Below are 25,825 nucleotides of genomic sequence, written 5' to 3'. Positions count from 1 at the left end.
TCAACAAAGAAAAGGGGAAAAAAAATCAAACTTCACTAAGTACAACTTTCATTGTACTTTTGGCTTGACTTGCATTCTGTCATGGCTGTTTTGCTTTTATACAAATGAAAATTACTTTTTATAAAAATGAATTTTTAGACTGGACTCACCAAAAAAAGAACAAGGCCGAGTAAATAATAGGCTTGCTTAAGCTATAGGCCAGACCCCATATCAAACCAGCTGCCAATATTAATAGAATTAATATTGAAGTATTGGAGATTGTATTTCAAATGCCTCAATAAATTATGCTGCAGTGCATGAGGGACAGAGTGATACTCAAAATCTGGTTCCAGTAAGACAACCATGGGCTTGTGCAGTTAGATCAAGTGAATAATGTAACACAGTTGTGTTATGACATCCTTGGAATGCCAGCTCTTATAGGAAAGAAGGTTGATACCGTCTATAGTTTGGCCTGCTTTTGCGCCAGCCTTTTCATTTGACTGACAACTGTTCTGTAGCCTGCCAATTGCAACTTACCAATAATATGAAGGTAAGCCTTCAGCATGATGATCTTGTCCATTAAGGCAATCTCTCTTCTGTAGCACACCAAGCCCCAATACAGAAAGTTGGGACATTTCTAACACACACTGACATTTGATGTTAACTCCTCCTGATACTTTAACGGATCCTTTTGTTCTATCACAATTTAGTTTTATTTTATAACAATTTCATAAACTCATTCAGGACATTTTATGATGAGAAGTGGCATAATTACTTTTAATAAATATTTCTTCTAATAGAACAGCCACTCTCCTCCACAGCCTTTTTAAAAATGGTCAGGTCCTTGTTGGCTCTTTGGAATGGATAGGTCCTTTAGAGCAGAGGTCTCCAATCTTGGCAACTTTTAAGCCTGGAGGACTTCAACTCCCAGAATTCCCCAGCCGGCTGGCTGGGGAATTCTGGGATTTGAAGTCCTCCAGGCTTAAAAGTCCTCCAGGTTAAAAGTTGCCAAGGTTGGAGACCCCTGCTTTAGAGCCCAATTGAAAAAGAAATAGAAGCCAGAGTCTCTAGGTTTTTACCATGAACTGGGGATTCCATGAGTCGTAATCAAGTAGAGCCATTGACCCATGGTGAAGAGAATCAAATGCTGAGAGTATCTAAAAGTAACTTACACCTCTGTACTTTTTTCTTTCAAAATGTAGGCAGTTGGGGATTTTCCAAAGTTGAAGTGCTATTCACCATCCTTGAGCTGACATAAAATAATGCTAACATAAAATTAATTGCCCCCATTGTCAATTTCTGTCCAATCCCTATTAAGTCTATCTGAAGTCACTGTGGAACAGGCTTATCCCAATTAGTAAGATTGCCGCTTATTATAGTCAATGGGGGGGTTGTTTGGTCCACTGTCTTTGCTGCCTTCCCTCTGTAGAATGTTACTAGATATTGGAGGAAACCTCTACCAGTCTGAATGATCCATCAGGAATAGGAAAGGGTTCCTTGCCTGTCTTCTTCCCACACCACATTTGGGCCTTCCCCAGGTTAAAAGAATGGGAAATGTATATGAGAAGACACTAGAGTATAGAAGTATTCCCAAGAGAGGAGGAAGCAGATTCTGCTGTAGTTTGCAATTAATTCATGCAGAGCTTAAGCACTGAAGCCAACTAACTGTGGCCATCCACCTTTCTTATTTCAAGAGGGAAGAGATGTGATTGAAAGTGACAATCACAGGAAAACTATCAAACAAACAAAAAACATTCCTTCTTTGTCACCAAATGGTGAAATAGTACCGCTTATCTGGAAGCCTGGAGAAAAGATGACATCAAAACAGGAAGACAAGGGAGACGAAGGGTACTCAAGAAACAAAAGGGATAATGGGGAGGACAAAGAGATGGCCACATCTCCCAACACATTCTACTCACACCAGTAACAGGTCCCTTAACTTCATACCAAAGGGTGAAGCATGATCGATTTTACATATGTTGAAGCTATTTTTGGATAGGGGAAAATAAGGGGAAATGAGGTGGGGGAGAGACAAGAATGTATTTTGAGTAATGTGCTCAAAATTGTTGAACTGTTCCATTTATAACATAATTAGCAACATTATAATATTCTTCTCTCAACCTTACCAAACATAATTGTATTTTTTTCCTTTAGTTCTTCATCTTTCACCTTGCATGGGTAAATTTTGTGAGTTTACATTCACTGATCACTGCCTCTAGAGCAATCAGTCTTTATTTGGTTCAGGACTGATTGATGAGATCTTCTAGTCTTTGATACTGCAAGTAAGCAACTGCAAATCTATATTTTCCAGAGTGTTCGTGTTCTGTCAAAGTGTTCTGCCACTTGTCTACCAAAACACACACCAATCCCTTGAAAGAAAACATAGAACATAGTGCAGCAGATAAACCGGAGTGGGAAAAGCACTGCTTTTGATGCAGAACTAGTAAACTCTGGTGGAGGCTGGCTTCCCAGCATGCTAGTGGCATGCTGAAGACAATGTCATCCATTCCTGTCCTCCCCAAACAGAAGGTAGATAACCCAACCTTATGTTAAGGCAAACAAGAAGTGAAGATTAGTCCTGTCAAATGTTTTTTTGTAAACAAAGTGATGTGGTTTGTGTTCCTGGCATACAGTTATGTTTTGTCCTCTAATTTTGATTTCAGTTGTCATCATATCCAATCCCACCATTCTTTTAATATGCAGATGATCTAAAGCTGTGGTTCTGTGTCCCACCATTTCACAGATCAGATCACAGTACAACTTTGTTTTACAAGATAAATGTTTTAGTAAATTCACAGTGTTTTGGCTTGTTTTTTTATTTTGCAAAAGCTTTTGTGTTATGCTCATACAAAATTAGTGGGACAGGCTTTTGTGCATGTGTAAAGTATGCTTTATAAAGGTCTCGTAATCCATTATCTTATACAATATTCATCTTATAAAATCCTTGCAAATAGCAAAATTACTTGCTTTTGCTGTAAAAGTTATACAGATGTGGGGACCATATGCATGGTATTCTGAACTATTTTTAGCATTTGCTATCCTCAGAATATGAGGCAGGTCCTCTGCAGGACTATGCAGAATCCTGGCAAAAGGGGCAATTTGACTGAGAAAAGCTTTTAAAAGATCTTTGGAATAGACGAATCTGTCCATATCTCAAGAAATCCTCTTCTCTCCCCCTACCCTCCCCACTCTCCAAACAAGAGATAAATGAACAAGATGACAGATCATCTTCTATAGCTCTCCACATTTTGGCAAGCTTTAGAACTCCGCATCCCCAGAGATCTACAAAGCTACTTGCGTCATGGTTTTTAGGAGGAAACTTGATTTCACCAAGCAGTCAACTCTAGCTAAGTTTTACTGACATCCAACTTGGGGGAGGAGTGATTATTAATGATCTCTTGTTTCGGTTGGTTTAATACTTGTGATTGATTTTATTGTTGCATTTATAGTTTTAATTTGTTGTAACCACCGCTGCCACTCAGAGTCTTTTGATTTGTGTGTGCTATAAAAAGTGGAAAATAAAAATACAATCTTTCTTTTTGAGGAAGACAGTGGCTTTGAAAATAGTCTGGGTGAGTGGTGAAGTAGTGAGTGGGAGTAGAAACCTTGTCCTCCATTAACTCCTTTTTCACTGCAGTTCCATGTGGGGGGGAAAAGTAAGTGAAACTCAAAACTCCTGGTAGCAAAAGATGGTTTTGTTTTTGGATCTATGGAGGAACAAGATGACTTTCTCCTGAAAAGCAGCAAATGAGTAACAGCTTAAAACACCATTGCTGAAGAAAACTGCCACATGACCTCTCATTCACATCAAAAGCAGCAGGTTTTAGAATTTAGAAATAATATGCAAAGATAGTTCATTCATTCCAAGAGCTTTATAAATCAGGAGGTGAGATCATCAGAAAATTGTACTATTACAGTATAAGCATGCGGTTATTATTCAGTTGAAGGGAATCCACTTTGTAAAGATTTTGAACAATACTGCCTTCAGGCAGCAGACTACAGTGGTTATCCATGCCTTCAGGCAGCAGTCTACAGTGGTTATCCATGATGCCTTCAGGCAGCAGATTACAGTGGTTATCCTCTTTGACATAACAATTGTGATTGGCTGGATTCATACAGCACATGTTTTCATTTAAAAAATATATATCTTATATTGTGCAAAGGAATAATGAAGTTTGTTTAGCTGCGCTTTAGTGTCTCGTCTGAACACAGAAATTATGGTATTTAAATCAGCATGGAGCTGGGAACACTGCAGAAACTAGAGTTGAACTTGGGTTGCCAATTATGAAACAGTCATTGTTCCTTTAATAGCACATGATCCAGAGACATTAGCAGACGATAGATAATGTTTATCACCCTGCTAGAAGATGTTTATCTTGCCTTCTGATTTACACAGACTGGATTGTCTATTGTTAAAGGCAAAAGAATTGGCTGTAGTCTTTTATTGTATTGCTGATTAGTCACCAACCCTACACTGTGGAAATTTGCTTTATGAGAAAAGAAGAGGAATGGAAATCCTTGCTATTTATAAAAATTTGGGGGAAAAGTAATCTTGTGGCATCACTTTCAGTTTTAAAATTATATACTAATTACATGTACTAATTACATCATCTACTCATACAACTGAAAGCAAATGTACATGTTCCAGGATACAGTCTGAGTCGGTCACCTGGACCAGAGGTTTAGTCTTCCGAGCTTTCGGACCTGTGTTGGAGCTCATTCTTGAGGAACTTTTCTCTCACCAGATTCTCTCACATTCTAGTAAGAGAGACATTCCCTGAGGATCGGTTCAAACATGAGTCTGAAAACTCAAAAGACTAAATCTCTGGTTCCGGTGATGACACAGATTGGATCCTGCAACTCATACAGTTCTTTAAAATGATGGACAATTATTTTGCTTAAACTTTTTGAACCAAGTGGCAAAGCTCTTGGCCCTTTTAAACACTTTTATCTTTAAAAAAACGATTATTTCCCTCTTCCTTCACTCCCATACTGAACTATACGTTTAGTTCAGCTAGCAAAACAACTGTTTGGGGTTTTTTTTCTTCTTTATCTCTGTCGAGTTCCTTTTTTTGGCACATTGGACTGTTGTTGTTTTTTCATGTTGCGAATCACACGTATACGTAACACATTTAAAAATAATTGAACAGTTTATTACCCATGCCTGGAAAAATCTGAAACATAGTAACGTTTAATTATAATATTCTTGCTAGGCTGCTATACTAATTAAGTACAAAGTAGATTGTCTGTGTAGAAGAGATAGCGTTCAGTTCCATTCCCAGCCAGACAGCCTGGCACGAACTGAAAGTTTGAAAAGAAAACCACAGGCACATTCCACAAAACCTGTACTATAGTGGCTGCAAAGCATGACCATTACAAGTAATCCACCACCACCTTTGAAACAGAGATCATTTCTCAGGTGAACAGCTGTTTCTCAATGCAACCTCGCATTTCACGCTGACTCAAGCAAAAAATGTTAGCGTCCCTTTTGCCTGAATGCAGCAGTAACCTAATCCTATGGCTCCCTGTTTGGAACTAAAAATGGCTCCTGTTGTTTCCAAACTGAGGCACTGCAGGCAACTCCTGTGCAATTTTCACCGCCCCTCCTCTTTCTTCTCCTGGGATTTGGAAAGTGTCCCAAGACCCAGAATGCAGTTCAGTGGGTTTCAGGGCAACTTATCATATAATGACCTGATCCAATTATGTTGCATTTCTTTCCCTTTTGAACTCCTAAACTAACCTGTATTTTTTTTCCTCTTACATGCCCAGAGCTAAATTAAGTGTCTGATACACCCAAAGAATTCCTAATTTACCACTGCTGACTAGATCGGGAGTTGACAACACCTAAAATGACTGCCAGAGGGCCATTGCTAGGCCCTGTTGCATTCAAGTAAAGCCAATGTTATCAGGTAAAAAGAAAGCATGTATATCTGCTCCTTGTAATGGCTCTGCAAACCAATATTTCTTTAACTGGTGAAGTTTTGGAGCATCACAAAGAAGGAAACTTATTCCATTAAGCATTTAATTTCAGAGGTTTAAAAGATACTTTATGGATTTTTTTGCAAGAAAGAAAACTGAAGAAATCACACTATGGTCCTCCTTCCACTGGGTGAACTTATTGGACTGAACTCCCATCCTCCAACCCAGAGCTGAGCAATGTAAGCACTCTCCAGATATTGAACTTGCATATCATCTAGAACTAATGAGAAATGATAGATTATGGTCCAAACTTCTGGAAGACCACATGTTGCACATTTCTCTAAGCAGCCTTCAGTTGTGTTCCACTAAAGGCATTGGTCAACAATTTCAAACAGTTTAATCTTTGTAGTATCTTGGTTGAAGAGCTGAGGAACACTGGAATTATACTATGACACTTCTGGGAGAAGCTGGTGTGCATTATTAATTTGTATGATTTGCATGATTATTGCCACAATTTATCAGAGCTTGTTGGAATTTCCTTTTAATGATTTGCTTAGCGTATTATCCAAACTGCACTTATTGGAACTACCAAATAAAACTTTTTTGACTATTCAGCTAGAATGTTGGTTTAGCATCTCAAATGCAGTCACAGCTTGTAGGCTTTGCTTACAAAGCATACCCTGTTATATAACCTTCAGTCTCTTCCTCACACCTTAATTTGGGGTTTGCTTGGAATTTTTGCAGCCAGATTTTGGAATGCAGAATTTGGAAGGCAGTGCATATCCTACAGTCCCTTATTTCTGCAAATAATTGTAATTCTGCAATGCCAGAATGTCTTTGGAAAGTTAACCTCAGACCTGGGGGTTTAAATGAGATGACTACAGTAAAACTGATACTAGTCTGATTTTCCCACCCCCACCTGCGACCTTACCAATCACCAAAGGGCTCTACTCAATAAGATCTAAAAGGGTGATATAATCCAGCATTCCAAGGCCTTTGGAACACTGCAGACATGAGCTTGCCAGCTTTGTTTTCTGAAAGGGCCGTTCCTTCATAGATGAATAATATAATAGCAAAAATTGGCAGGTATTCCACTAGCACAAAATTCTGCATGTCAGGAAAAATATTGCATGCTGAATGTCCTTACGCTCGGTGACTGTTAAAATTGTGGAGACTATAGCAAGAATAACCTATGGTGAGAAAAATTATCAGCCTTCAGATGTGGATTCCTGGCTCCACTGAAACCACCATTATTTGATTATTGATAAAAATCAACAATTTAGGCAGCTCATACAGCATCGAGAAAATAAGGAAAATGGTTCCTGAAGCCTTTCAAAGTTTACTATGTGAGTTTCTGAACACACTGAATTTTTTTTCCACCTATTTCAGTAGGCACAATGTGCTCCTACCAAGACTATCTTTTCTGTTTAAAGGGTTTGCATTCATAAACAGCGTAAACAATGACTCAGTACCTGACTCAAATGTTAGCTTACATATAGTTACTCAGAAGCCTTTAGCAATAGCTTACTTGCATCAGTTTGACTAAGTTACCAGGTGGTAGCAAGAATTCCTGAATGACAACATAATTGAAAGGAGGCGTGTTGTATAGATCCAGATAATTGTAATTAATTTAATAAACCGTCAAGAAGCAACTCAAGGCTTAACAAGTTGTGTGAAATGGCCACTATATGTGAAAGGTTTTCAATGCTTGAAATGTGTGCTGTAAACAATGGAATGCAATTAACTGTAGTGATACCACAGAGACAAATATTAGCTTGCTGGAAGCATTCATAAAGAAAACATGCAAGAAGCAAGTGGGATTTGAACTCTACTCTTGGCCTATCCAATCCTAAAAGTATATCTCCTGTCTAGATTGCAACAACCCAAGTGGCTGATATAGATGGAGGTAAAGGAATAGGAAAACCTGAATACTAGACTCTAGTGGCCACCCACATTTTTGCCTAGATACATAATAACACTATAAATGCATTGAAGGAGAACATTGTCTTGGGATTCAGAATTCCCATGCTTAAATTAATGAGATCACTGGTGAAAATGGTCTAGGTAAAAGATTAGTCTTTCCCAAGGTCATACCAACTGCCATTAAATAAAAGTAGTAAATTTTTCTGTAAGAGTTAAAGAAAATTAACTCAATGCATCATGCATTAATTGCTCAGTCTATCACTTGTCTTATCCCTGTGATGATACATATGCATAATGTACAGTACTGTATGTGTATATTATAAATATATCTATGGATATAGTATGTGTGTATATATATATATATATATATATATATACACTTACACAGTATATGGATGGAAATAATTGTTTTTGTGTGATGTGACCAAAAATGTTGTGAAAAAGTAAATGTCAGAAATAAAAGAAAATATATAAAAATATGAAAGTAAATATTAGAGAAATATTTGTTCATCCTAAGAATATACCCAAAATATTGATTCCAATTCTGGGTTTTGCATTTTAGTAAGAATATTGACAAATTGTATCATGCCCAGGGATGTCATGTCCCAAGGAGACAACCAAGTTAGTAAAAAGCCTGTAAAGAAAAATGTAGGAGAAATGGATATAGATGAGAATCTCAAAAAACTAAATGTCTCTTTGGTCCATCAAGTGATCATCTGGCTCTTTCCAACCTAGATACAGTAGCTAAACTTTAGGACCGGAGACAGCCAGAGTATCCCAGACAGCTGCCTTTGAATATCTATGGGTTGTCAGGTAAGTTGGGCAGTTTTGGTCAGGGTTATTCCAGAAGACAGTACAAGGAAGTACTTGGACACTAGGAAAAAACTGTTCAACAATGGAACAGATCGACTGGAATGAGCTGGAGTCTCCTTTACTGGAGTTGTTTAAGCAGAAGTTCAATGACCATATCCTAGTAATGCCATAGTAGAGAATTCCACTATAAGATCTTGTTGGATTGGGTGAAGACACCAAGTCCAGCAATCTGCTGTCACACTGGGTAAACAGGTGCTTTCAAGAAGCTCAAAGCAGGGACAGGAAAGTAACATTGTTCCTAAACTGTGAACTAATTGTATCTCAAGTATGCTTCCTATGATTATAACAATAATATCAATGCATTAGGTGCCATACCAAAAAGTCTTGAATGGCACTTAGAAATATATTGGCAAAATTTTCAATTGGACTAAATCTGCACATAAGCTATGCTGATCCATTATATTAATATCCTAGGCTATTGGGAAAATTCAGTGTATACGAAGGCCAACACCAGTTAAAGAACTGGCAGTTATGATTTTTCATTTTTGTGTATATAATAATTATTATTGGTAACCATAGATGCCCACTTGTAACACTAGTGGTCTTAATATTTAGTGGCAGTTTAGACCTATTTATATTGGACACCTATCAATACAACTGAGGTTCTAATGAATCTAATTCCACTCCTCTGTTAAAATACTGATTTCAGTCCAATACTAATTATTTATCACTCCAATACTAATGATCAAAGAGAAATCAAACCATTTCAGAATTTTGAATCTAGTCAACAGTGATGACCAATGCAATGGACTCTTAAGATACGCTTTCTGTAATCAAAACCAGTTAAGTATAAACATACGAAGTGCCTATTATCACATGTGAATTAAACCCAATCTGTCACCCGACAGTATTTGAAAGCCCAAAGAAGGCCAATTTAAACAGCATAGAAAGCCTATCAACAGGTAGCTTGAGAGAGAGTATGGTATTTAGTATTGGTATGGTACCAGTATTTAGTACTGGTATTTAGCAATTGATTAAAAACAATCACCATCATTTTGAAGCTTGAACCCCAAGAATTCCATGGTCTATACCTATGTTCTTCTCTTGCTTTCCAGATCAGATCTTTGATATCTGGATCCACCTATTGTCCTCTCATTGTCATCAACCCTCCCAATCTCACATGGCCCTGAGTCAAACCACTGATTTCTGCTTATTCTGCCAAACTCTGATTTTTCCACAACAAGGAGTTTCCCTACCTTGTTCTACCTGGAACATTTTTAGGATTTTGCCCAGAAAAAACATGTATTCTGCCAGCATCTTTAGATTGGCTTTTCTTAAAAACAAACATTTAAAAAGAGTGTTAAGACTGAAGCCATTGCCTCAGCCCATGGTTTCTCCACCACATCTTAATGATCACAGCATTTATTATAGAAGGAAATGCAGCCTGTTCATAAATAAATGGCTGCTATAAATATCAAAGGGTATCCAACTTGTTCAAATTAAGGTTTGGAAAAAGAGCTGTCAGCAGGCGTTTTTATTTCAATCACTTTCCTAGCCAACCCTGTTGAAGTCCCTGTTGAAATTATAAGGCAAGAAGGCACCCTCAAACCACCACCACCCCTTTATTTTTTTTATTTAAGGTTCATCCCTGAATGTGTCAGCTTATGTGTAGACCATCAGCAATGCATGAAATTCAAGCAACAATCTAACTGGCACAAAAAAATGATGATTCCTCCATAGGAACAATTCTGCATTAATGATGAAACAACTGAGCTTTCAAGAGATGATTTTACTGAATTGAAACTGATCAAGGGGACAAATCAAGGATAAGAGAAATGACCTGAACCACACATGGAACTGATCTCAGTTTACACTGTTATTTTCTAGCTCCTGTAATTCATGACTAATCGTTCTACCAATCAGTAATTTTCACATCAAGCTTTGACCTGTTCTAGACAAAATTATCCTCCATTTTTAGGTCCAATGAAATTTTTTTTAAAAAAAACTGGAAAAAGCATGAAAACATGAAAACTTACCAGTAGAAGTCCTAAAAGCTTCTTTTCTCCACTTAAGGGTCAATCAGGAAGTTTTCACACAACGGGCATCCTATTTGCTTGCAGAACTAACAAATTAGAACAGGAATCTCAGCAGATCTGAAAACAAGGTGCAGCTGATCTTGACTAAACTGGAGGGTGGGACGAAGGTCCCAGGACTGACAGCTCAATTTGTCTTCCCTAGATTCCCATACAGATTAGACAAACACTTTGACTGAACACCCGGCTGCTGCAGACTGAAAAAAAGGCAGTGAACCCACAACTTCCAATTAAATACCACCCAAGGTATTTTCACATTTTCTTTGGAGCCTCTCAACATCTTTTCAATATAGCCTGCAATTTTTCCTCCTGTGTTCTCTTCATCCCCACCCAATTTTAATTGCTTGCTTTCTTGCTTTGGCTTGATGTTTTTTCTCACTCTTTTATTTTTAGATTGTCAGTATAATACAGTCGCTTGTAGAGGCTGCATTACAGCAGCAAATGTAACTGGAGCTGAAGCTCTTGAGTGCCAGGAATTGCAGCCTCAAGCAGGGTACTGGCGGGAAGGTCTGGGCAAAACAAAAGGATTGGAAACCTCCATTTTACATCAACAGCTATGGTAGTTTCATGGAGGAAAATTATGAAACCTAAAATAGCTCCAGATGTTGGAGACAATTTGCCAGTATATGCAGGGGAGAAAATTCCAGCACAGCAATTGGTGTTTATTTTTTATTTTTTTTATTTGTCAATCACTTACAAGATAATAGGTATAAATATAAACATGAGTAAGAATACAGGAAATAGGTACGAATAAATGGGGACAATAGGACAGGGACGGTACGCACGATTGTGCACTTATGCACACCCCGTACAGACCTTTTAGGAATGGGGTGAGGTCAATAGTGGATAGTTTGAGGTTAAAGGAGTGAGGATTTGAGGATGTAACTACAGAGTCAGGTAGTGCATTCCAGGCATTGACCACTCTGTTGCTGAAGTCGCACTTTCTGCAATCGAGTTTGAAGCAGTTTTGCCTAAGCGTTGGGTATCTTCCCACCCTAGTGCTTCCATAATGGAATGAGAAACTAAAAGATGGGTTCCAAAAGACCTTCTAAATCTCTCAAACTGACTGTGGGTGGGACCAACAGGCAAGTTTCAAAGGTTTAGTAGAAGAAAGCAAGGTTCAGAAAGATAGCAGAACAAAGCAGGAGATGTAAGTGCAATGATTGTGCTTTCATTATTACCCATTTAAGCTGCTCAAGTTATAGGAAATAAGAGAATAGAACTGAGATTTAACCAAAGCTAGTTGTGCATCTAAGCTGTCCTGCATTGCAAGAAAGAAAGAAACACAATCTTGTGTTTTGGAGAAATGCCCAATAGCTTGAGTGAACATGTTCAAGGATAAGGGATGTAACAATTATAGTCCAGATATCTATGGGCACCAGGTGGTCTATCCCAGCCTCAAACATCTTTTATAGAGAGGAACTCAGAGTAACAGGACAGCTTCTGCTTTTATATATTCTTTAAACTCCTAGTGTTTTTCTGATTACATTAATCCACAGTGCAAATTACTTCCATTTTGAGACACTGCAGCTGCAGTGTAAATGCTAAAATAGTTTTCACATTTAAAATAATAAAGGAAAAAAATCCACAAAGCTCATCGGGGGGAAAAAAATCAAGAAAAAACAACGAGATCCCAGGACCGCATACCTGAGCTACTACCGTAGATGCCTCGCTCATGCCAAATATTAAGCTGACTCCTAGGCACTAAGAGTTGCCCATCAGTTTGATGAAGATTGTGCCTGTGTATTTCATCCTAAATTCACTAGATTTATTGGTTATCTATTGGAGTCTTCAGTTCATTTCTTCATCTTTGGCTTGCCAAATGCAGCTGCAGATCTGACCTTGCACAGGCCATGAACAAAACCTTGCCATATGATACCAAACTGGAGCAAGTTCAAATTCTGTTCTCCCTGTAATATGCTCCCATGATTTATGGTAACGTTTCTTCCAAAACTGGAAATTACTCTTGGAAAGGTTCTCATCTTTGGAAGCAAAGATATCAACAGATAGAAAAATATCAAATAAATTACTTTTTCTGGAGAGTCATCTGAAGATGAATGAGATTTGGTTTAGTGGTTGTAACAACTTGTGCTACATAATTGTATTCATATTAGAATAAAATCCCATGCTTGTCTATTCAAAAATACATCTCACTTTTTGAAACTGGGTTTATTCCCAAAATAGATAAGTAAATGCCTCATTCTATATAAAATAAGATACAAAATACAAAAGAAAATAGGAAGACAGTGAGGAGAAAGGGGGGGAAAGAGAACTGAGGAAGGGCTGGGGAAAAGGGAAAAAAAAGTTGACTTCTGACTCCATCTGTTGCACTAAAATAAAGTAAAATAAAGCATTAACATCAAACCACAACTTTTCCATAGTAATATAAACTAGCCATTTCTATAAATACATATCAATCTAATTGGTAAAACCCAAAATCATAATTTCAGTTTTTTCCACCTCAAGCACAAAGTTCAGAAGTGGTCTCCATGTGGAAAGAAAGGTACTTATGTTCTTTAATCAAAACAGACAATTTAGCCATTTCTGCCAACTCCATCAGCCTCTGTAGCCATTTGTCCAAGGTGGGAATCTAAATGTCTTTCCATTTTTGGGCATACAGTAATCTTGCTGCTGTCAACATATCAAAGTTCCGAAGATTCTTTCATTTTCTGGAAAGTGTACAAAATCCAGGTTTTGGAAAAGAATTGATGAATAACACGACTTCAGCAATCTTAAATCTGATTTCTAGAAGCCATTTCTAATAATTTGTTTAAAAAAACAGATAAAATACTTTGAGTAGTTGTGTTTATCACCTTGCCTCTTCTTTCTGTCATATTTTATCATAACTTTCCTGTCAGTACTTTTTTTTAATATGTTCTTTTAACTTTGATGAAACATTCTTTTTTACTTTTTTTTTAATTATCATACTCTGGTTTCTCTGCAGATCATTTAAATCTTTCACCTTTTACTAAAACTTTTTTTTTATCCTAGTTTTACATGGGATTGCTGGTTCAGGTTGATGCATATTATGGTGCAACACATTTGGAGAGAATATTGGAAAATATTCAGAGATGGTATTCAGCAGGTTCTGACCAGTTCTAGAGAACTGGTAGCAGAAATTTTGAGTAGTTTGGAGAACCGGAAAATACCACCTCTAACTGGAGATTTTACAGTATTCTTCCGTGGCCATGCCCACCAAGCCACGTCCACAGAACCGGTAGTAAAAAAATTTGAATCCCACCACTGAAAATATTAGAATATTTCCAACATCCAAAAGTTGGAAATAGCACCTTTAGCAGACCAAAATTTCATATTCTGCTTGTGGCGAATGATTCTGATGGCCACAAGCAGAAGAGAAGAAGCAGATGCTATATTTTTGACACCAAAAAATCAGCCTATCCCTTCTTTTAATGTTCTGGCTGACATTAATTCCTCTCTGCCAGATTCAATCCCATTTTAGAAAGCTAACTAGGAGGAGTTACATGTTTATTTGGAAGCAAACTGCATGATATTCAGGCTGGTATGTTGAGGTGGGGACTGCGGCTTAAATTTCCATCTTTGCTTTTCTAACTTTACCTAGTCATACTCATTAGGAACACAAGTGCATGGCTGGCAGGCAAGCAGCCTCTCAAGAGGACAAAAGGGGCAGAGGGATAGCATATAAGCCTGTATTATTTCAAACCCAGAAGGGAAAAACTACTTCCAGAGCAGCCGGAGATTTTGTCCCCATGGAAGAAGCCATTTTCTTCTGCAGGCAGCAGCCAGCAGGTTGTATAAGGAATGGTGTACTCCTCCACGTGGGATTTATTTCCCTTCGGACTTCGTCTGTAGGTCTGTGCCCAGCATTCTCTCAACCTGGAAGATGCCCTTTATTAGCTTCAGTAAAAATAACCAAATCACACGTGTGCAAGCCTTACAATCAGCCAAAACTGCATTTTGGGATCAAAATGATAAATTAAGACTTTTCAGAAGAACCTTTCATTGCATCTCTGTTCATAAATATCAAGGCATCATTGATTTATATGAGCCCAGAAAGCCATAAACATTGAATGTGTAAATATTTAGAATGCTGGAGAATCTTGCATTCTAATATAAACAGCAAGTCCTCCCTTTACAGCAACATATGAAAGTGGTTAATTATGACCTCCATTACTAGGTGCTGTGTTACTCCCACCAATAAACAGGGCCTTGCCACTAATCTCTGAGAAACACACATCCTTCTACATTTGTAAACAGACATGGGGGTTTTGCAGAGAGACTTACCTTCTGTGTGGACAGTGCTAAAAGCAAAAGTGGGGCAGTGTAGACATTGATAAATACAAGAAAGAGCAATGTAATAACTGCTACAGTGCTTAAGAAACTGGCCTCAGTGGGAAACAGTCAGGCACCACTGACCCAAATAGTATCTTTGACTGGTTCTTACCTTAACTGTGCTAGTAGAAGAGGGAGAATGTGTAGGCAGCTATTAGATTGGAAACCTCTCTGGTATTAAAGTTACCATCCAAGTTACATTAACCCTTTTCTGTTAGTTGGTAGAGTCATGGCTCTGATCCAGACAAAGTTTCACACTACAGTGAAAGGCACAGCTTGAGAAAGTGGCAAAGAATGTATATTCATATTTATTTATAATATTTACATATTTTTCCCAGACCCCAGTTTATACTCAGGCCTGTTTACATGAAAATGTAATAACATATCCACTATACTGAAACTATAAACCATAAAACAGTAACAAAATCCCTCCAAGTTAGCAGATGAAACGCAGTAATTCAGGAAAAACTATCAAAGGCTTATGGGGAAAGAATCTAAAATCCATAGTTGGGTAAGTCCACTCAAAATGTCACAAAATAATGTATGTGCTTGCAAGCCCTCCGGAATGTTTAGTTAAGCAAAACGTTGCAAAAACACAGGATGGAGAACAAATGAGTAAATCCACACATTAGATCAGATGTTTAGACCAAGAGGGCTGACGTTCAATCTCAGTCACAAAATGAAGTTGTGAATCAGATGGGTAGCTAATGTTAGGGGCTGTTAGGATCAGGCTATATTTAGACCTTAGAGATAAAGTCCCACTTCAAGCTCTGAAAACACAAAGATCATTAGTCCTCAATATATTACTTGGTACGGGTGACTCATAGAAGCAACTTGGCCTAACACAAGAAACAAAACATTACAGAAGCTTCTCCAAAATAAGGGAAGGCCAACAGAAGTTTCCACAGATTGGGATCACAGCTCAGTGAGCACAAGCATAGGAAGTCTGAGGTTGAATCCTGTGGGATTTCTGACTAAAATGGGGTCGGGAGAGGCGGGGTAAAGTTTGTGGCTGGAGGCAGACTTCTATTTTTTGGCAGTCAAAAGATGCAAAGATGGGTATGGCCAACAGTTATTTTATGGAAATTTAGAGGGTTTTTTTTTAATTAAAAAAACAAATGTATTACAACTATCAGAGGCCCAACACAGTTTTTGCCTTCTTGTTGGAAATTGGTGGAAATTTGAGCTACTATTACCATTATAACTGGCTTGTCACTGAATTTCAATACTACCTTTGAGGGGCTCTGGAGACTACAAGAAACAAAGTGGCTTGAAGGTAACATATGGCCCACAAATTATCTAACCCCGAGTTTAGAAAAATCCAATAACAAGAGATAAGAAAGATTCCTGCTACTAAGGCTCTGGAGAGCTATTGGTGATCAAAATTTGAGAAAACAATTACTTTGATCTGGGAGGAAGTTCTGTGTTCCCCAGTCTTGAAGACTTACAGCAATGGCCACATTCTTAGGTGTTAATGACTTGATCTTCACAACAATATCAAGAAAAGCAACAAGAGAGTGAATTTCGCAGGACTTTGCAACAAAGCACAAGAACTCATTATAGCAATTCTATTTTCTGATTTGTTTTATTTATTGATAACATTTTAGGCCTGCTTTTCATTGAAAATAATTAAGCTTAAAGCTAATTCTAAGACAGGATCCAATAAATCCAACCAATAAAAGCAAACAAAATTTCAAAATTAAAATTGGACAGACAAAATTTACAAAAGCAAAAAAAAAATGCAAATCAGGACCATGATAATAATTACAGAAAGGAACTTTTTGCTTTTACTAATCTTCCTTCCTTCCTTCCTCCCCTCCCTTTCTCCCACTTCTTTTTTTATCCAAATAGTTGTGGGTGCTTAGAGGAAAATATGGAAAGTCTTATGTCATCAGCACATTGGTAATATCCTAATAAAAAGGTTTTGAATTGGATAATGTGCCTCAGATCTAGGTTGGTTCTTTCCATGATTAGTTTCCATCCATTGCTTCTTGTGCTGCCTTCAGGGGCTTTGGAGAATAGGTTGACTTCTCTTCTTTGTGGCAGCCCCTTAGCTATGGGAACATTGCTATCATGCCACTCCTAGTTTTTCCCCGAATGCCATCACTCTACTAAACAAATCATTCCCTCAACACTGTCCAACTATTTACAAAGTCTGCACTACTATTACTATTAATCTTCTCATCACTCCTTATCACCCATCTGCTCCCACTTGTGACTGTGTGTATGACTGTAACTTTGTCCCTTGTATCCTTATGATGTATATTGACTGTTTCCTAGTATGAATTGATTGCTTATTGTACCCTATGACTATTATTAAGTGTTGTATCTTATAATTCTTGACTCTTGAAGAATGTATCTTTTCTTTTATGTACACTGAGAGCATTTGCACCAAGACAAATTCCTTGTGTGTCCAATCACACTTGGCCAATAAAGAATTCTATTCTAGTCCTTCCTTTCATTAAAACACACCCAATTCCTGCAACCATTTTTTGTATGTTTTAGTCTCCAGTCCCCTAATCATCTTTGTTGCTCTCCTCTACACTCTTTCTAAAGTCTCAACATCTTTTTTATATCATGACAACCAAAACTGGATGCAATATTCCAAGTATGATCTTACCAATACATTATAAAATGGTATCAACACTTCATGTGATCTTGATTATATCCCTCTGTTAATACAGCCTAGGACTGTGTTGGCTTTTTTGGTAGCTGCAGCACACTGCTGGATCATGTTTAAGTGATTGTCCACTAGTACTCCAAGGTTCCTCTTGGAGTTACTACTATTGAGCCAGGTACCACCTGTTCTATACCTGTACATTTGGGTTTTTTAACCTATTTGTAGAACCTTAATTTTCTCACCATTGAATTTAATTTTTTTAGAAAGGACTCAGTGCTCAAGTGTGTCAAGATACTTATGTATGTTGAGCCTATCTTCTGGAGTGTTGGTTATTCCTGCTAATTTGGTGTTGTCTGCAAATTTGATGAATTCCCCTTCTATCCCTTTGTCTAAATCAGCGGTGTCAAACTCATGGTCCATGGGCCAGATGTGTCATGTGCTACTCTCCCCCCAGTTTAGTGAAGGAGGGGGAAGTCTTGATACATCATGTGATGCCGCCGTGATGACTCGAGTTTGACACTCCTGGTCTAAATCATTGATGAAGATATTGAAGAGTACTGGGCCTAAGACAGAGCCTTCATGTACTGCCTACTTCCCTCATGTAGAAGCAGTTCCATTAAGAACTACATGTTGAGTATGGTTGGTCAGCCAGTTACGAATTCATCTGGTGGTGATACCTATCTAACCCACATTTGTTTATCTTATCAAATAGTAGGTTATGATTTACTTTATTAAATGCCTTACTGAAGTCCAAGTGAATTATATCCATAGCATTTCCCTGCTCCACTAATTTTGTCACTTTGTCAAAGAATGCAATAAGATTTGTCTAGCATGATCTACTTTTGAAAAACCCATGTTGGCTCCTGGTTATGACTTCGTTTGCCTCTAGGTATTTGCAGATTCATTGCTTGATTATCTTTTCCAGAATATTCCCAGGTATTGATGTTGGGCTGATAGGCCTGTAGTTTCCTGGATCCATTTTTTTTCTTTTTTGAAGATGAGAACTACGTCAGTCCTTTCCAGTCATCTGGTAGTTTCTGGTGCTCCAGGATCTTTGAAAGATATGGTTCAATCATTCTGAGATAATCTCTACCAGTTTCTTCAGAATGTTGTGGTGTAATCCATCTGGTGATTTGAACTTGTTCAGGTGGAGAGGTGTTCTACCATTTTCTTGCCTATTTTAACTTGAATTATGTTATTTACAGTATTGTTTTTGATAGATTGGATTGTTTTTTTCCCTTTTATGTAAAGACAGATGAAAAAAACGAGTTAAGCAGTTCTGCTTTTTCCCTGCTGCTTGTCACCTTGCTATTTTCTCCCATTAAGGGACCAATGGTTTCCTTGACATTTTTCTTGTTTTTTACATGTTGAAAGAAGCTTTTCTTAAAAATTATTTTTGACTTTTGTCACAAGCCTTTATTTATTTTGAGCCTTAGCTTTCCTGACTTCATCTTTGTAGGTTCAGGCTGTTTGCTGGTATTCTGCCTTAGTTACGTGCCCCACTTTTCATTTTTTATACTTATCCTTAATCTGATTGTGACTGGTAGATAAGGAGAAGATCCCGCCTGCACCCTATTTACACATTGGTCCTTTTTATCCACATTGTTGTTAATTTTAATGTTTTAACTTTAGGTCCCAATGTTTTAATGTTTTTAACTTTTTAATTCCCTCATGCTGTTGTTTATGGCATTGCAAGTAACAAAGAGTCACCGGATAGGGAGATGAGTGGCATATACATTTAATAAATAAATATAAATGTTTAGTATTATTTTGAAAGAGAAAATATCTTCATAAAAGATACTACCTAGCTTTTGGCATGGAGATTAAGGGTTAATCCTCGCCTCCACACCTCAGGGCTCTCTATCTTTTAATGGTTATTTGTGAACTTGACATTCTCGCCAAATTAATGCTTGCAAATAGAAAAATTTGCAGCAAGACAGCTCAGGAAGGAGAAAGGAGAATAACATATAATGATCACTTCTCAAATCCATCATCTTCTTTGCCCACTTAATTGACAGTTTCTTTGTCTCAGCTCCAAAGAGATGTGAATTTTCAAAGATGAATGCACCCTCACTAATGGAGGCAAGCAGAAAAAAAAAAGAATAAGCTTCTCCTTCCCACTTTAGACAGTTTTCTAGCAGTGAAGGATACATGAAGTGAAATAGAACTAGAATGATGTTGGACGGCTTGTGCAGCTTTTGACCGATGTAACCATGCATTGACCCAAAGGCAGCAGACCTATTGCATTGTCCTGATAGTAAGTTTCCTCATAGCAAACTCTCCTGAACTCAGTGGCATTTACTCTCCAGTCAAAATGCTACTGTGAGCTGTGACATGTTTGAGTTGTAAACCTTTTGAGGAGCAAGCATCGTCCTCGGCATTAGATGAGGTGGTTTTTCTATTACCTAATCTAGCCTCACACTGTCTGGAAATTTGTCATCTGTTGACCACTTTTTGTTTAAATGTCAAAGATACACTTTGTCTTCCACTTGATTGCACAAGGGAAAAAGAATTACTAGTATCGGTGCAAAGAATTCTAACTGGTTTAATGACCAATAAGGACTCTGCATTTACAAGGGATGTTTGCAGTAAACCATGCCAGCAATCCAGAAGCTTTCTCATTAGTCATCTAGGTATCCTAGTGGACTACCACTTAAGCATGAGTCAGCAGTGTGCTGCAGCTGCCAAAAAAAAAAAAAGCCAATGCAGTCCTAGGTTGCATCAACAGAGGGATACTATCAAGATCACAAGAAGAGATAGCACTTCTTATTCTGTACTAGTGAGGCCCCACCTGGAATATTTTTGTCCATTTTTAGTCTCCACAATACAAAAAAGATGCTGAGACACTAGAAAGAGTGCAGAGAAGAGCAACAAAAATGATAAGGGGTCTGGAGACTAAATCGGGCAGGGAATGGTTAAAGGAACTAGGTATGTCTAGTGCAGGGGTGTCAAACTGGCAGCCTGCAGGCTGTATGCGTCATGCGCAGGCCATGCCCACTCCAGGTCCGCAAATGGGAAAAAACATCGTGAAATGTCACATGACAGCAACATGATGTCATGAGTTTGACGCCCATGGCCTAGTACAGGGGTCCCCAACCACCGGGCCCCGGACCGGTACGGGTCCGTGGATCATTTTGTACCAGGCCGCCTACTTTGCTTGGGCAACACCATCTTGTTTCGACGGCACTTGAGAAAGTGCTTCCGGGTGAGCTTGTCGGTCGTTGGTTGGATGGAAAGCGGCGTTTGGGTGTTGAAGGAATCCTTGCGCCTTAGTTTCATTGAAGGGGGTGGTGGCTTCGAACGAAGAGCTGTCCCGATGGCAGTGGAGTCTTGCGTTACTCAGGAGGAGATTAAGAAAGAGTCCAAAAAGCCCATCGACTGCGAGAAGGTACAAAGGAGGAGTTGAAGGTGGCGGGGAGAAGCGGGGGACGGCTGGCTGGCTGGTCGTTCGGCTCGCCTTGCCTTGGTCGTGCGTGCTGATGCCGGTACCAGTCCGTGGATCATTTTGTGATGCCGGTACCGGGCCGTGGTACAAAAATGGTTGGGGACCACTGGCCTAGTGTAACAAAAAGAATTGCGGTGATACAACAGCTGTCTTCAAGTATTTGAGAGGCAGTCATACAGATGAGGGGGTTGACATATTCTCCAAAACACCTGAGGACAGGACAAGGAGCAATGGGTGAAATCACTAGAGAGATCCAACCTGGAACTAAGAAGAAATTTTCTGACAGTAAGAGCAATTAATCAATGGAATAGGTTGCCCCCTGGAGTAACTCTCCAGTAAAGTCTCCTTTACTGGAGATTTTCAAGAAAAGATTGGATATCCACTTGTCCAGCATAGTATAAATAAGGATTCCTATCATGAATGTAGGGTTGGACTAAAAGACCTCCATGTTCCCTTCCAGCCTATTATTCTATTTTTTTCAGCATTCCTTTCCTGACTTTTCTTTCAGAAGATTGTCTTTTGTTATAATCATGACCTTCTGTAAGATGTGTCATCATCATTCCTGCACAAAGCTACTGAGTAGTATTTGTCTCCTTAAAGAAGAAACAGGGACGACTTTCTTACTTTTAATTAAATGTACAGGAATCAGTGGCAAGACATGTATTTTCAGGTGATATAATAATAAAGCTCCATGAAGCTGCAGTGAGTAAGATGCATCACTATGCAGGAATATTATTTGCTTCTGAAAAAATAGGCATTTACCATGCAAATGTTCTCATAATTGTGGTCAGTTTGAAAGATGCCATGCAATTTTTAAATTGTTCAAATATAATCACATGAAATTCATACATGAAAAATAATCTGAGAGCCAGAGATTCTCAGACTAGAATCAACAGATTTGTAAACACTCTTGGCTTCAAGACTAGCAACTGTTTACAGCTCTACATTGGCAGTGGACAATCAGTTGTTTTGTTTGGATTCATTCTTGTTTACAATAAATATGATTATTTATCCAAGCTGTACCTGAGAGAACTAATCAGCCTTGTAAATTGGAAAACTGTAATTCGGTGCTGAATCAAGATTAGGGGACCTGATATATTGCAGTAAGAGTAAATGCTTTGGTGGGGGAGAGAAGAATTGTGTCTTAGCAAAGTCAAGTCATTATTTCATATCCAGCATATACTGTATATATAGTTTTGAGCAACAGGGAAAAAGTCAAGTGGGAAAATCTATTATTTTTTTAGTTGCTACACTGAAGATAGCAGATGCCCTCCACAGCAATAAGACTGGTGTCTTCACTTAGAGATCGATTTTACTATGATTTTTCTTTCAAAATGGTGAAAGGGACACCTCCAGGACACCTTTTAAATATTTTGGAACTGACACTTCCAAAATCCCAGGTCGCTATTATTAATGGCCATAGTGAATAAAAAGTTATGGAACTGTAGACCCAACATGTCTAAAAGGCCACACAGTGGGAATGCCTGCTATCTGACTGATTGAAGTCAGTGTTTAAATGTATATGAAGATAGCCAGTCAATGAATTGGTTGAATTAACTATCATGACCTTCATTGCTGAACAGGAAAAAAAGCCCTGATTAACTTCTTAGAAATATTATCTATAAGGAATGGTGGGATTTGGCATCTCTGTCCCATGATTAACATATTCCCTGGGGACGAATATGAAAGCAACAACAACTTCCTTGCAGGAGGTGAAATGAAGCAAAATGAAAGAAAACTAACATTTAGGGAGAGGGGAAGTGAGTGTGGCTTGAGTGGAGGGAAGCCATACACAGCAGGATGCAATGAGGGTTATGGAATATTAGTGAGGGTCACATTGCTCAAAGTCTGGTATTTGGTGAAGCTGACTCAGAAATGTCAGTCCATTTCATAGCCAACGCAACATGTGATGTTTTTGGAGCCAGAAAGGTTAAAGGAACTCCCATTTTCTTTTAAATGGTAGTATACCCGGAAAGCTAAGATGGCTTGTGTTCATTGTTAAATCATGAATATTGGTTACCATTATTTTTCTACTACGATTTTTATATCAGGTTAGTGCAGCCTTTCCTTTTTGTTTAATCTTTGGAGTCCTTCCAGCATACCTTTCAATTCTGTAATCAACATCCAGCTATGAATGTTATTTTCTTACTTTAAAGCTACTGCATTTGTAGACAGGTTAACTGTAGCAAATGAGGCAGGTGATCAATCTTTTCAAGATAAAGACAAGTAAATTGCAACCTATTACCTATTAATGGAATACCTTTTAAATTTGTTCAATCAATAAATATCCAGATTGGTTGGACAAACATTCTGTTCCCTTGTCCCTTCAGGCCTGATCATATGACATCTAATCATAGGGGTATTTTTAGCCAAAAAAAGTCTATTCAGTAATTTGAAGGTTAAAGACAGTAACTGAGGTGTGAACACTTTTTACTCCTCTACTCCAAGACTTTCATATTGCATTCTCTCATTATTTATAGAATTAAGGGCTTGTAGTTTGCAAAGTGTGATAATGGCATAAAGCACAAATTAATACTGTGCATTACATCTGAAACTCCTACGGATTATTTAAACCAGGTTTAAAAGGTTATTTTTAACAATGATTTCAGTGTACCATGTGCTAGCCCTAATGGTTTTCTATATGAATACAAGCATGTGGTGACAACGGCAATTTCTAGAATGGAAATGAGCCCTACAGGCCAAGTTCCCCCCAGTAGCTTTCGATTAGCCAGTGATAATTAGATATATTGGAAAGTTTGTAAGCTGAGCTGCAAGATCCCAGCTTCCTTCTAGAAACGAGTATATGGCATACTGCCTTCAATCTACAAGATTTTAAACAGCCATGGATGATCTAATCTTCCATAAATCTGCCTCTTTTGAAAACAGCCCAAGTAGGCTGCCAATACTACAACCGCTGACAGCAAATTACACAGTGCATAAAAGTACTACTTTCAGTTGATCCTCAATCTCTTTGGATTTGGTTCTAACACTAGCAGAAAGGGAGGACATTATTACTCTGGCCATATTATCCATACCATGCTATGTATGCATGTATGTATGTCTTTTTACTAAACTTATATGCTGCCTTTGACACACTTTGTGTTTGTTTATGTGTGTCAATCCACTCTACTCTATTACCCTCCAAGCTAAAGAATCCCAACTGCTGGAATATCTTCTCTTGGGAGCTGTGTTTCAGTTCTCTTATCAACTAGATTGCCCTCTCCTCATCTTTTAAAAAAAACAATTAAAACTTTTAAAATGTTTTTTTTTTATTCACCATATGGATTCACCATAGAGTTGTGTAAGAACATTCTTACATTCAGAATTTCTTCTCTAATTATTCAAGGGATGGACTTTGGTTTATTTACAATTGTTCTACCCTGAATTCCACCATGACTTCAAGATTCCTTTCCTCATCAGTCAACCCTAAGCACAGATCCCATTAATGGCACTGTGAAGCAGTATATAAGTCTAAGTGCTGTTGCTATTGCTAATGCAGAGATGACTGTGGATTTCTGGTGCTGACTTGCATAACTTGTTTATAAATGTATATTCTCCACTTTGAAGAATTTCTGCTCACCCTATATGAAGAAATCCTTTTGGATTTTACGATCCTGAATATTACAGCCAGCATGGACCCCTCATTGCTCTAACTCCAGACCATTCATATACATGCTAAAAAGCATGAGACCTAACACTAATTCCTATGACGGCCCGGTTGGCCCATTTCAATGGTCTACAATTGTCCAAGTATTTCTATTTTCTTCCATTTTTTTCAACTACTGTCCTTGCCAATCCAGGACAACTGCCCTGATTATCCCTTACCTTCTGAGGTTGCATAGGAACCTTGGTGAGGAACTTCCACAGCATCTTTTTGAAATTCCACAAACACAATATCTTGTTGACGCTAATAAAAAAAGCTTTGTCTCACTCACCAAAAAGAAAAAGGGGAAAAAAAAGAAAAAGGAAGAGGGGCAGGGGCAGGGAGTCAAAGCTTAAGCTTTGCAAAAGGCATATTTTTCAGGGCCGTTCTGCTGTCTCCATTTTGAATGATGACTTGGTGCTCATCAGGAGCTGTCTTCATTTATTTTTGACTCTTCCCATCTAGATTGATAAAACGCACCTGGAAGTCTTCATCCTTTGATGACTTGGCACTCAGGTGCATCTGTGGAATTGATTGCTTAGCATGCAGGTATATCTGTGGAATTGGGCAATTGTTGTGAGGTTATAAATAGATGGTAAAGTAGCAACATTCCATTGTGCAGCCCTACAAAGTAGCCATCTCTGGGTGTTCTTTTCTGGGAGCAAGGTGAATAGTTGCTAAATGTAGTATTGGTATATTATTTCTTTTCAAAGCATTATTCCTGAGGGCAGGAGTATTCCTATATCTGCCCCCCAGTTATGCTGATGATGTTTGATCTTCAAAGCACAGGTGTCAAACTTGCTGCATCATGTTGCCATCATGTGACATTTCACAATGCTTTTCCCACTCGTGGAATTAGGGTGGGTGTGGCCTGCGCATGACACATCCACCCCACAGGCCGTCAGTTTAACACCCCTGCTTTAAAGGGAAGAATCCTTCTGACAGATGTAGTGATATGATAAACAACTATTCACAACTTGTCATTCCAACCATTTAACCAAACCATTTTCTCCAATGTCCTGTTTTTGTCTCTTTTGATATAAATCCATAGGCAGAGGGATTGTTGTATATAACTCTTT

The 25,825-nt window shown here is 38.2% G+C and overlaps 1 protein-coding gene across 3 annotated transcripts in view; it reads right to left on the bottom strand.

The window, feature by feature from the left end:
* Nucleotides 1-11,166, bottom strand: part of RAF1 (Raf-1 proto-oncogene, serine/threonine kinase) — a 100,294-nt gene extending 89,128 nt beyond the window's left edge. Inside the window, exon 1 of one of the 3 annotated variants that reach the window (XM_087923933.1) lies at nucleotides 10,671-11,166. The gene's annotated coding sequence lies outside the window, so the exon portion shown is untranslated. The remainder of the gene's footprint in view (nucleotides 1-10,670) is intronic. The other 2 variants (XM_087923930.1, XM_087923937.1) reach the window with 2 other exon arrangements.
* Nucleotides 11,167-25,825: the final 14,659 nt, after the last annotated feature.

Source organism: Pseudonaja textilis, chromosome 2, assembly GCF_049901715.1.
Source record: "Pseudonaja textilis isolate UNSWEBS1 chromosome 2, rPseTex1.2, whole genome shotgun sequence".
In the NCBI taxonomy this organism is placed as follows: Eukaryota; Metazoa; Chordata; class Lepidosauria; order Squamata; family Elapidae; genus Pseudonaja; species Pseudonaja textilis.
Note: the sequence above shows the minus strand (reverse complement) of the source record. Positions and strands in the feature narration are given on the sequence as shown.